Consider the following 12,627-nt stretch of genomic DNA (forward strand, 5'->3'; position numbering starts at 1 on the left):
CGACACACTACCGCGAATAATCCTTTTGTTGCCACTTCCTCCAAGGAATATACGCCAAACTATATCTGCGAAGTATAAGAAACTGATGAATGGCGGGAGGCGTGCAGCCGCAATAACCACTGTGTCCGGATGGCTCAGTGGCCAGAGCTTCTGCCTAGTAAGAAGGAACTCCGGGTTCGAAACCTGGCCCGCCACAAATTTCCAACTTTCCCCATGATTTCATTCAATGCCCGCTGCAGCCAACGTCTGTAATTCCTTTGTGTCTTAAAAGATATAAACACGTTGCTCAATTGACACAGCTGCGCCTTGCTTGTTTGTAGCAACCTGACGACTGCACCACAGGATTTTATGTTTTCGAATTTGCGTGAAGACAATCGATAGTTCAAGTGCAATGTGCATTCCGCCGTCGATTCAACACGATGCCGCCTCTGTTCAAGTAGATTTATAACTGGCTTACAAAATTCTTGGAAGCTGGTTGCTTATGCAAAGGGAAGTCTGATGAAAACGTCGAGTGTATCCGACATGCGTTCACTCGGAATCCTCGGAAGTCCACAAGACGCCTGAAAGTCCGCAGCTCGTGGTCGTGCGGTAGCGTTCTAGCTTCCCGCGCCCGGGTTCTCGGGTTCGATTCCCGGCGGGGTCAGGGATTTTCTCTGCCTCGTGATGACTGGGTGTTGTGTGCTGTCCTTAGGTTAGTTAGGTTTAAGTAGTTTTAAGTTCTAGGGGACTGATGACCATAGATGTTAAGTCCCATAGTGCTCAGAGCCATTTGAACCATTTTTTGACGCCTGAAAATGAAACCTCACAAGTTGCAGTTACTGTAGCACTTGCGTCCCAGCAACTGTAAGAGGAGGTAAGAAATTTGCATTTCAGTTCTCTGTGATATGGCAGAGGGCAGCTTTTCCGAACGATTCATCTTTTCAGCCGAATCGACATTTCATACATCGGGTGATTTAATTTGATTTTGTATTTGGTCCTATTGATTACATATTGTACAAAGACTCTACAGGTAGTCCGCATCTCATAGTCTCGCGGTCGCGTTCTCGCTTTCCGAGCACAGGGTCCCGGGTTCGGTTTCCGGCGGTTGCACTGAGCAACGGTTGGGAATTTGTACGGACGCTGATAACCAGGCAGTTGACCGCCCACAAACCACACATCATCATCATCACTCTACTAGTAATACAGGACAAGTCAAGTCATACAAAGTCAAGTAATACAAAATTATGTGAGCATTTTATATATACTACAAAAGTTTATTTTCAATGAAAAATTGATTTTGGACAATATTACAGCTTGCATTTTACTGGCAAAAGTTCAAGTGAATGCTTAAAATAGCAGAATGAACGGAAGTACACATTTTTATCTCAGTGCCACAAATACACTCCTGGAAATTGAAGTAAGAACACCGTGAATTCATTGTCCCAGGAAGGGGAAACTTTATTGACACATTCCTCGGGTCAGATACATCACATGATCACACTGACAGAACCACAGGCACATAGACACAGGCAACAGAGCATGCACAATGTCGGCACTAGTACAGTGTATATACACCTTTCGCAGCAATGCAGGCTGCTATTCTCCCATGGAGACGATCGTAGAGACGCTGGATGTAGTCCTGTGGAACGGCTTGCCATGCCATTTCCACCTGGCGCCTCAGTTGGACCAGCGTTCGTGCTGGACGTGCAGACCGCGTGAGACGACGCTTCATCCAGTCCCAAACATGCTCAATGGGGGACAGATCCGGAGATCTTGCTGGCCAGGGTAGTTGACTTACACCTTCTAGAGCACGTTGGGTGGCACGGGATACATGCGGACGTGCATTGTCCTGTTGGAACAGCAAGTTCCCTTGCCGGTCTAGGAATGGTAGAACGATGGGTTCGATGACGGTCGTTTGCAGTCCTGATTGTGGCGCTCACCTGCACGGCACCAAACACGCATACGACCATCATTGGCACCAAGGCAGAAGCGACTCTCATCGCTGAAGACGACACGTCTCCATTCGTCCCTCCATTCACGCCTGTCGCGACACCACTGGAGGCGGGCTGCACGATGTTGGGGCGTGAGCGGAAGACGGCCTAACGGTGTGCGGGACCGTAGCCCAGCTTCATGGAGACGGTTGCGAATGGTCCTCGCCGATACCCCAGGAGCAACAGTGTCCCTAATTTGCTGGGAAGTGGCGGTGCGGTCCCCTACGGCACTGCGTAGGATCCTACGGTCTTGGCGTGCATCCGTGCGTCGCTGCGGTCCGGTCCCAGGTCGACGGGCACGTGCACCTTCCGCCGACCACTGGCGACAACATCGATGTACTGTGGAGACCTCACGCCCCACGTGTTGAGCAATTCGGCGGTACGTCCACCCGGCCTCCCGCATGCCCACTATACGCCCTCGCTCAAAGTCCGTCAACTGCACATACGGTTCACGTCCACGCTGTCGCGGCATGCTACCAGTGTTAAAGACTGCGATGGAGCTCCGTATGCCACGGCAAACTGGCTGACACTGACGGCGGCGGTGCACAAATGCTGCGCAGCTAGCGCCATTCGACGGCCAACACCGCGGTTCCTGGTGTGTCCGCTGTGCCGTGCGTGTGATCATTGCTTGTACAGCCCTCTCTCAGTGTCCGGAGCAAGTATGGTGGGTCTGACACACCGGTGTCAATGTGTTCTTTTTTCCATTTCCAGGAGTGTAAATAATGAAATTTACGTTTTGTTGTTATGATCTGACTTAAAATACAAAATTTTTATCTTCATCACAGAAGTAAGTTCACGTGAACACTAATAGTGTAGAATAAATTGTAGTACGCATTTTGACCTATATATAAATAAATTTACAGTTTATCGCCATAATTTATGTTAGAAGTACACAATTTTGTTTTCGTAACTAAAGATTTTCTTTACTCTATTTTTACTCTAAGGTATACCTTATTACTTTAGGAATTGATTCATTTTATAGTAAGTTTGTTCTCTGAGAAATGATTTTAGTTTCGTTTTGAATACCTGCATGTTGTCAGCTTCCTTCTTCCATACTGTTGGGAAGTTTGTTATATACTTTTATTGCTGGTTTGGTTGCTCTCCTATAGACTTTTATCGGAGTCCTCAGAGTCAAAGAGATCTCTGCGTGCTGTTCTGTTAGAGGTCCCACACATCAACCTCACTGCTGCTTTTTTGTAGTTTGAAGAGTCTTTCAACCCCAGAAGATACCATAGGAAAATACAGAATGGAAACGTGCGAAATATGACAAAAGCAATATTTTTCTGTTGGGGTGAGAAATTCCTCTCAGGGCAAAACACGCTGCGCTAAGTTTTTTTGCCCAGCTGATCACTTTGCTCTGTCCATCTTAGGTGGCTGTCTATCTGGATGCCTAGGAATCTTGTGTGTGGGGTTTCATAATTTTTTTTTATTTACTATCTGAATTTGTATAATGTTAGGTTTTGAAAAAATTAGGGTTAGGCTGTTTGCCGTGAACCATTTTTGTACTTGGTTAGTGACTGTCAGGGCTGTATCCTGCATTGTGAAGTTGGGATCCTTGATCAGAAAACTCGAATATTCCGCAAACATGACTAATTTTGCTCTGTCGTTATCTTTGCTTCCTGTTGTGTGCTATAGTAAAACGAAGTAATGTAAGAATTTGGGGATTGCGAGTTCCTGAAGCCGTCGTCGAACATGAGAGAGACTCGCCGAAACTGAATGTCTGTACTGCTGTTACGGTTCACGAAGTTTATGAACCTTACCTTTTTGCGGAGTAAACTGTAACAAGAACATTACACATTGGTTGTTTCCTCAACTTCACGATGATTTCAATGATTTCATTTTTATGCGTGACAGCGCACCGACTCACTATTACTTTTAGGTGCGGCACTATCTTAACACCACCATCCCACAACGTTTGATTGGTAGAGATAAACAATAAGATATTGTTGATTGATTTTGGTCTCGCAGGTCACCAGATGTCACACATAGCGATTTTTTTTCTGTCGGGGTTCATAAAAGACAGTGTTTTTTCACCTGTGGCAGCTACTCTTCAAGAGCTGAGACATCTAATTGTTGAAGCTATCGAATGAGGAAGGGCCTGCTGATTCGTATGTGGAATGAAATTGACTACCGTTTCGTTTCTTGAGTAGCGCAAGCTCCTCATGTTAAGTATACAGTCGCAGAGGAAGCTGAGTAGCACAGTGGTGTAGTAGTTATGATACTAAACTATTGCATGGAGGGTCGTGAGTTCAAAACTCATTTGGAGTGTAACATTTTAATTTCTTTATTCGGTTCGAGTATATTCTAGAAGTATCCACAAACGTCAAGAATCATTGGACTGGAATGTTCTGTAACTGTATATATGCTGTACGTGTTCGGGCCGGAGGCAGTTCGCTACGCGCTCTTCTACGTGCAAGTGCTGAATAAATCTTCGTTAAGTGAAGTTAGTGCTCGTCATTCATCTAATTACGCATTCTTCTACGTGACATTCCGGTGGAGGCGCTGGGTACTGGAACTTGTGATAGCGCACATTATCGACGACACCGTGTCTCCCATCAGACCACGACAGAGCCGACGTTTACGTTGCGAGAAGCCCGAGCTCGAGCCATATTCAACAGATCGCAATCTATGGGAGACAGAAGAAGCAGTGGACGTTGCGATGACAGCAACTGTAAGCCATCGTATGAGACATTCTTCCGGGATCTCTGGTGACGATGTCCAAGATCAAAACAAGTGGCTGAAGGTATATGAGCGTGTAGCCAAATTTAACAAAAGGGATGACACCGTATGTTTGGGTACCGTATTTTTCTACTTGGAGGGCACTGCCAAGCAATGGTAAGAGAACAACGAGGAAACGTTCACAAGCTGGGAAGTATTCCAGGCGGAACTGCGCAAGTATTTCGTCGAAACACAATGGCAGATGTGCAAGGCTGAAGGTAAATTAAAGTGCAGGGCACAGCGTCCAGGAGAAACTACAGCATCCTACATTCTTGGAACTGTGTAAAATAGTGGATCCTATAAAGAAGGAGAAAGATAAGACTGCACATCTCATGAAGGGTGTTGCTGAGGGCATGTATCAAGCCCTATTCCTGAAGGAGGTTTCGACAGCAGACGACTTCAAAAAATGGTGCCAGTATATCGAGACAATACATCAAAAATGAATTACAAGCAAGACGTTTTAACGCATTCCGAACGTCGTATCGATTTCAGTGATGGAGGAAGAAACTAATTTCACAAGTGTTCTTCGTCAGATAGTGAGAAAGGAAGTTCAGAAGGCACTTGGATTGTACGGCGAGAAAAAAACCAAGACGCTTCAAGAGGTCATAAGGGAGGAAGTGGAACAGACATTGAACCCAATCTCTCGTTCTTCATTTACATTTAAAACTGTGAAAAAGTCGAGACCCAGATGGAGTTACGTTCCTACAATGCGGCATGGGGAACCTGTTTGAGCGCCAAGGAAGACTGACGTCTGAAGGACCCAGGATAACCAACCAGTCTGTTTCCACTGCACACGACCGGGACATGTGGTGCGCTGTTGTCGAGATGGGCGGCGGATATTTGATGACGCCCGCGTCAGAAGACAGCAGACCGATCTTAGCAGACGCCAACTCCGGGACGAAAAAGATGAAGAAGAAGATGTGGGTGAAGGACGACTTAGGCTACCATTGCCGCAAGCTAGCCGCTGGAGAGGACGCTCACCAACACGCCGATCAAAGTCTCCATCGCCGTTTAGAAGCTCCAGCCGATCACCTAACCGCCGCAACCTGGAAAACACTAAGGGTACGACCTTCCTTGGAGGTGAGGCCGCAGAAGAGAAAAATCCTCCGCCGTCGATCACTACAAAAAGGCAAGCCCAAGCTCTTGTGGACTCAGGAGCATCATATTCAGTCATTTCGGAGAAGTACCGTCGCCAGTTGCAGAAAACCGTATTCGTCGACAGCAAAACATCTCTGCTGAAGGTGGTTAATGGGAAATATGTAAAACCTACAGGAAGATGTACCATTCTTATGGGGATAAGTGCCCGTACACAGCCCTTAGAATTCATCGTCTTAAAAGAGTGTAGTCATGATGTCATTCTCGGATGGGACTTTTTGAAAGCTTCTCAGGCAATTATAGATTGTGGTCGTTCGAAGATGATGCTAGAGATACTGAGAACTGGAAGATGCGCATATGAGTGTATGGAGACTATGTGTACTGTATGAAATGATCATTCCTGCAATCAGCGCTAGAAAGGTAGCTGTCATGCATCATGCCATGCATCAACCCATCGATCTTGTACTGGAGTGTAAGCATACCACTGGAGAATAACTTGATCATCCCAGCTCTGTCGTCTCGTTTAAGAACGGATTCGGTGAATTGTGGATAGTTAACTGTCGTCCAGAACCGCAGATCCTTCCGAGACGCATGTGCGTAGCAAACGCTGACCCGTTGATTGCAGAACAGCTGAGCGTCATACAAACCTCCCATGCCGTGAGCGAAACTAGCGCTACCACTACGAGACAAGATCTTCTAGCTCGACTATCAGGATATCTCACTAAGGAACAACAGAAGAAGCTGCTTGCCATTCTTCAAGAGTTCTCTGAATGCTTCAACCCACAGTCGAAGAGCAAATTAGACAAATCGACGGCGAAGCACTGGATTAGCACTGGAGACCACCAACCAATAAACCAGGGAGCGTGCCGTGTGTCGGCAACGGAACGTCGAAGAATTCACGACGAGGTAGAGAAAATGATGAAGAACGACATCATTCAGCTTTCGCAGAGCCCATGGTCATCACCAGTGGTTCTCATCAGGAAGAGGGATGGCAGTTGGCGCTTCTGTGTTGATTAAAGGAAGCTTAGTAGGATAACTAAAAAGGACGTTTACCCTCTTCCACGAATTCACGATACACTAGATTGTCTGAAGGGGGATACGTTTTCCTCAACCTGGACATGTACTCTGGATACTGGCAGATCGAAGTAGATGATGCTGATCATGAGAAAATTGCATTCATAACCCCTGAGGGCCTGTATGAGTTTAAGGTAATGCCGTTTGGTTTGTGTAATGCACCAGCAACGTTTGAACGAATGATGGATAACCTCCTATGTCACCTGAGGTGGACTATGTGTCTTTGTTATTTAGATGACACTGTAGTGTTCCCAGAGACATTTGTTGAAAACATAAAAAGACTGAGGGCCGTTCGTAAGTGTCTCCAACAAGGCGGACTGAAACAATCCAAGAAAGCGTCTCTTCGGAACAAAACAAATCAAAATACTTGGACACCTTGTGCCAAAGAAAGTGTGCAGCCAGACCCAGAAAAGGTGACATCTCTAATGGAATTTCCCATTCTTAAAAGTGTTAGAGATGTGAGAAGCTTCCTCGGATTATGTTCTTATTACCGTCGTTTTATCAAAGATGTTTGTATTAAAGCCAGGCCACTCCAAGAGTTATTAAAAGCTTATGCTAAATTTATCTGGGGCGTTGCTCAACAAGATTCTTTCGATGTGCTGCGAAAGGCTCTGACGACTGACCCTGTACTTGGTCTGTATGATGAGAGAGCACCTACAAAACTACACACAGATGCTAGTGGGTATGGGATCGGTGCTGTTCTGATGCAAATTTCGGATGGAAAAGAGAAGGTTATAGCCAATGCTTCTGGGACACTTACAAAAGCCGAGAGGGACTACTCAACTACAGAAAGAGAATGTCTTGCTGTGATGTGGGCCATGTTCAGATTTCGACAGTATCTCTATGGAAGGCCATTCACAGTTGATACAGACCATCATTCACTTCGTTGGTTGACAGGTCTTAAGGATCCAACAGGATGGCTCGCCAGGTTGGCACTACGTCTTCAAGAGTACGACATCACCACAGCATACAAAAGTGGAAGAAAACACCTAGATGCTGACTGTCTCTCAAGAACACCTGTGCAAGATCATCAAGACTTTGATGAAGATAGTGACTGTCTCGCTGCACTCTAGGGTCTCTCTGCTGAGCAGAAGAAAGAAGCCAAGATATCTCAAACTATGCGTACCTTAAATCGGTCAGAGGATGTGAAAGGACAATTTAAGGTACTTAATGGATTACTTTGCAAGAAAAACTTTGATCCGTTTGGAAAGAGGTGGCTACCAATGATTGCTACACACATGCTCTTAGATGTTCTACAGAAATTCCATGACACACCTGAGCCAGACGTTTAGGATTTATTAAGACATACGATAGGATCCGCAAGAGATTTTTCAGGCCAGGTTTATTTCGGAGTGACCGTCACTATGTGTCGCACTGTTGAGAGTGCCAGAGGAGAAAGTCAGAAACTAACTGGCCGACTCATACCAATTCCACCAGCCGAAACGCCTTTCCAGGGTGTTGGGATTGACCTCCTCTGACGATTTCCAACGTCCAATAGATGGATTATTGTTTGCACTGATTATCTGACATGCTATGCTATTACAAAAGCCGTGAAAACAGCCTAAGCATCCTAGGTAGCCAAATTCATCGTGGAAGAGATTGTATTAAAACACGGTGATCAAAGGTTGCTAATTACGGATCGAGGGAAAGTTTTTCAATCGAATCTTGTGACAGAGATAAACCTTCGGTGCAACGTTACTCGTCACATGACGACTGCCTACAATCCGAGAACTAACGGGCTTACTGGACGCCTAATAAGACCTTGGCCGACATGCTATCGATGTTCGTCAGTGTTGAGCAGAGCAACTAGGATGAGATGCCACCTTTCGTGACGTTTGCCTACAACACAGCCAAACAAGACACCACACGATTTACGCCCTTTTTCCTGGTGCATGGGCGTGAGGTGACTACGACGATGGACACTGTGTTTCCGTTACATCCTGATGACGTGGACGACGACTACATCGGCCAGTTGTTAACCAGAACTGAGGAAGCTCGGCAGTTAGCTCGACTCCGTACACTGCAGGCTGAAGAAAACGATCGCCGAAGGTATGGCGCAAGCCACCGCCCTGTTGTCTACCAGCCTGGTGACCTTGTCTGGATCTGCACTCCTGTTCGGAAGGTTGGTCTCTCTGAGAAACTCCTCAGGAGCTACTTTAGACCTTATGAGCTTATAAGACAGTTGTCTGATGTTATTTACGAAGTTAAAGATCAGAGATACGTTCCACGTCCTTCGAATGAAGCCCTATAAAGATCCTGCAACCCTGGGCAAATTCGAAGCTCCACCGACAGGCAACAAGCGGATGGGTGACGAAGAGCGTAGCGGCAAAAGAAGTTCTAAGATTACCGCCAGTGTGACAATCAGTCATCAGGATTCGCAGTATGCAGGACCGATGACTCGTTCCCGGACTAGAACGACGTAACACCTAGACGCTGTTCTCTTAAGGAGGGAGCAATGTCGCAGAAGAATCTGAGTAGGACAGTGGTGTAGTGGTTATGATAATAAACTTTGCATGGAGGGCCGTGAGTTCAAAACTCATCTGGACTGTAAACTTTTAATTTCTATATTCGGTTCGAGTACATTCTAGAAGTATCCACAAATGTCAATGGAATGTTCTGTAACTGTATATATACTGTATGTGTTCGGATCGGAGGCAGTTCGTTCCGCGCTCTTGAATGTGCGAGTTCTGAATAAACCTTCGTTAAGTGAAGTTAGTGTTCGTCATTCATCTAATTGCACCTTCTACGTGACGTGCCTGTGTGAATATAAGACTCTGAACTTTCCTCTATCCGCTGACAAGCACAATGGCTTTTATAGTTTGTCTGTAGTAAATAACTGACGTCTGGTCTTTCTTTTTGAATCACCCTGGGCACAGTTAAAAGCGGAAACTGAGACAGATGTAAGTATACTATAATAGTAGAAAAAACATGAGTGGCTTGTGAGGTAATTTTATTTGGTTACAAACCAGCTATGACAATCAGAAAGAAATGTATTAGAAATGGAAAAAAAGTATTAGAAATGGAATCTTTTCGGTTTAGTCCTCATGTGGGAGGGGATGAGGGAGGAAGAGCACGTTAATTAATTCTTATTGAGGGCTTAGGGGATCGAGTACGGTGGATTGCAATGTCTTATCCAAATGTTTACGCGGTGGAGCTGGTACAGTAGCAGTCAACCATCTTGATAGATAATTCTGTATAAGATACAGACAATACTATATAAACGGTTTCTTGTGAACCGTCACTGCAGACAGTGCGACTAGTCAATGTCTATAGGCCCCACTATAATGTCCCCTCTCATTCCCGTTTGAGCTTTATACTGATAGATAATTAACTTGAAACTGATTGTATCGCAAGACATTTTGTAGCTTTATCTATCGCTTCTTCGAAAATTAAAGACGTTGAACCGCGTTTGTGTTGCCTGGAATTATGGATAAGGAGAAACAGACTTTATTTATGTTAACAGTACAACTTCAAATTCACCGCTTTTGAGTAGCTGTTCTATACGTGGAAAATTATACAACTACAGTAGTAAGTGAGTTCACTGCGTCTTTACTCACGGGAAAGACACTACTCATTTTTGTGGCAAAGAAAAGGTCGCCAGTTCTCTTAAGACATTTACTTGCATTTACCATTCTTTTCTCTTATAGTATCGGATAAACGCAATAACTCCCAGTAATAGCAATATTCTACAACAAATTTTCACTCTGCAGTAGACTGTGCGCCGTCTTGAAACTTCAGGCAGATTAAATAAAATTCTATTTTAACTTTCATTCATGCAAAGGAAGCATGTAGTCAATTCTACAGAACATCACTGCAGAACCAATTAGAAATGCAGTGAAGATTCAAACTGAAACCTACTTCCTCACAGTAACGTGTACTATTAATTCCCCTGTGGTGTCAGTACTAAAATGTTTTTTACGCGGTAAGTAATAAGTGATAGAAATGGAGCCCAGCAACACTGATAGCAACGTCCTAACGAATAACCACGAGAAATGCAACACACATAAAGCACCTTAAGATAATGTACGAATATTAAATGTAATTTTGAAATAATTTCTGTAGAGTTGTTGAATGTGAATGACAACATCAAATCACCCCAGAATTGCTGCTGTCATTGAATGCAGTTCCGTTTCAACCACATTTCGAGTGAACGTACAGTGGACATTTGGAGTTGGGTACTGGGCGAAAGGCGATTTCTCACATAGAGATGCACGTCTTCAATGTTCGAAACGAAAAAAGAGCTGGGCAGTGGCTGAGTGGAGCGTATAACGGGATCTGTCTCGTTAGAAATTTGCCTGTTTCCAAAGGACGCAAGTCATCGAGTATACCGACAGACCGATGGTGCGTTTTACTCACAGCGCATGGTGGGTGTAGTTCATACTGTAGGCGATTCTGTGACGATTTGGTGGTAATTTTTTCTACCAGTCGTCTAGGTTACCGTGAACACGAAATAATATGTTTCTTTCAACGTTCTCGGTGACAAAATGCTGTTCTTTCTCTTACATTTTGGCGATGGATATGCTCTGGACACAGTACTCTCTCTGACTTTAATTTGAGTTATATTTTCTGTCTTTAATTGTGATTTAATTAATTAAGATCTCAATCGACAGGTAAAATTCCATTGCATGCTATTTACTCCACTTACGGCAACGATAAACGTAATAACTGGGGCCCAAAAATTATCATTGACTTATTCACTGAATTTTGTCTCTAGTAAATTATTGGAAAAACCTCAAGCATTTTTTTTCCTATTACTTTCAGAACATTAACGGACCACGAGTAGCAACAGCCCACAGAATGCTTGGAAACAATTCCTTTTGTTTAATTCTTTAATCCCTTTAATATTGACTTTAACTATATGAAACTTAACCTTGAAGCTAGGAAAGACAATCGGACTTCTGAACAAATGAAAGTGACTGCAGGTTCTATCGTATTTAATGAATGAAAATTTGCCCTGCCGTAATTGGCAACTGGAATTAAATTCTACGTCCGAACGAAAAGCTTCAGTATTTTATTATCCGAATTTTGTAATAGTTTTGAACTTTCATCTTTAAATAATTGCTAAGGATATTCTGAAGGATAAAATCAGATAAAAATGGTCCAATATCTGTGTATAGTCATCATTTATACCATTACTACTACGTAATTTTTAGGTTAATTGGGAAACAACGTAAAATGGGAGATATTAAAGCTGAAGATATTTTCAGAGCTTAGCTTGCCCTTAACAAGGTATATTAGAAGGTAGACTCTTCTTAAACACGGAAACTCGATTAAAAATACAGAATGCATGCCTGCAAAAGTTTCAAGATGGTCAAAATTGAGTACATGTTGATTATAGTCGCATACGACAATGAACTGACGTTTCACTTTTGCAGAAATCTGCAATGATCTGAAGCGCTTTTTTACATCTCCTGCAGCACCTCTCAGTACGAAACTTCTAGCTAGCCCAAATGCAGACCCTCGCCGAAATTTGAACCACTTCCCATAAATGTTTGTGGCTATTTATAACAATGGTTAAGACGTAGTAATCAACATACCCTCAATGTTTTAGCTCCACGCACAACGGCATCTAGTAATCAGTCACTGGCACTCCAACGGCTGTGGCATGGCTGAAGAAATTGTGGATTCTCTTCCTCGCCGGACCGAGAGCGTTATCAATATTAGATGCAGCGTTTCACGGTTTCATTGTGATGCCTGGGGAGGGGGGGGGGGCCTAAATGGTTGTCCGAGGTGCCTGTTAACTATTCTAAGATGAATTGAAATGGGAAGA

At 44.1% G+C, this 12,627-nt stretch overlaps 1 protein-coding gene across 2 annotated transcripts in view; it reads left to right on the forward strand.

Moving 5' to 3' along the window:
• Positions 1-12,627, forward strand: part of LOC124804802 (protein white-like) — a 269,943-nt gene that overhangs the window by 217,880 nt on the left and 39,436 nt on the right. The gene's annotated exons all lie outside the window — the stretch shown is intronic.

The sequence above is a fragment of the Schistocerca piceifrons genome, chromosome 7, assembly GCF_021461385.2.
Source record: "Schistocerca piceifrons isolate TAMUIC-IGC-003096 chromosome 7, iqSchPice1.1, whole genome shotgun sequence".
In the NCBI taxonomy this organism is placed as follows: domain Eukaryota; kingdom Metazoa; phylum Arthropoda; class Insecta; order Orthoptera; family Acrididae; genus Schistocerca; species Schistocerca piceifrons.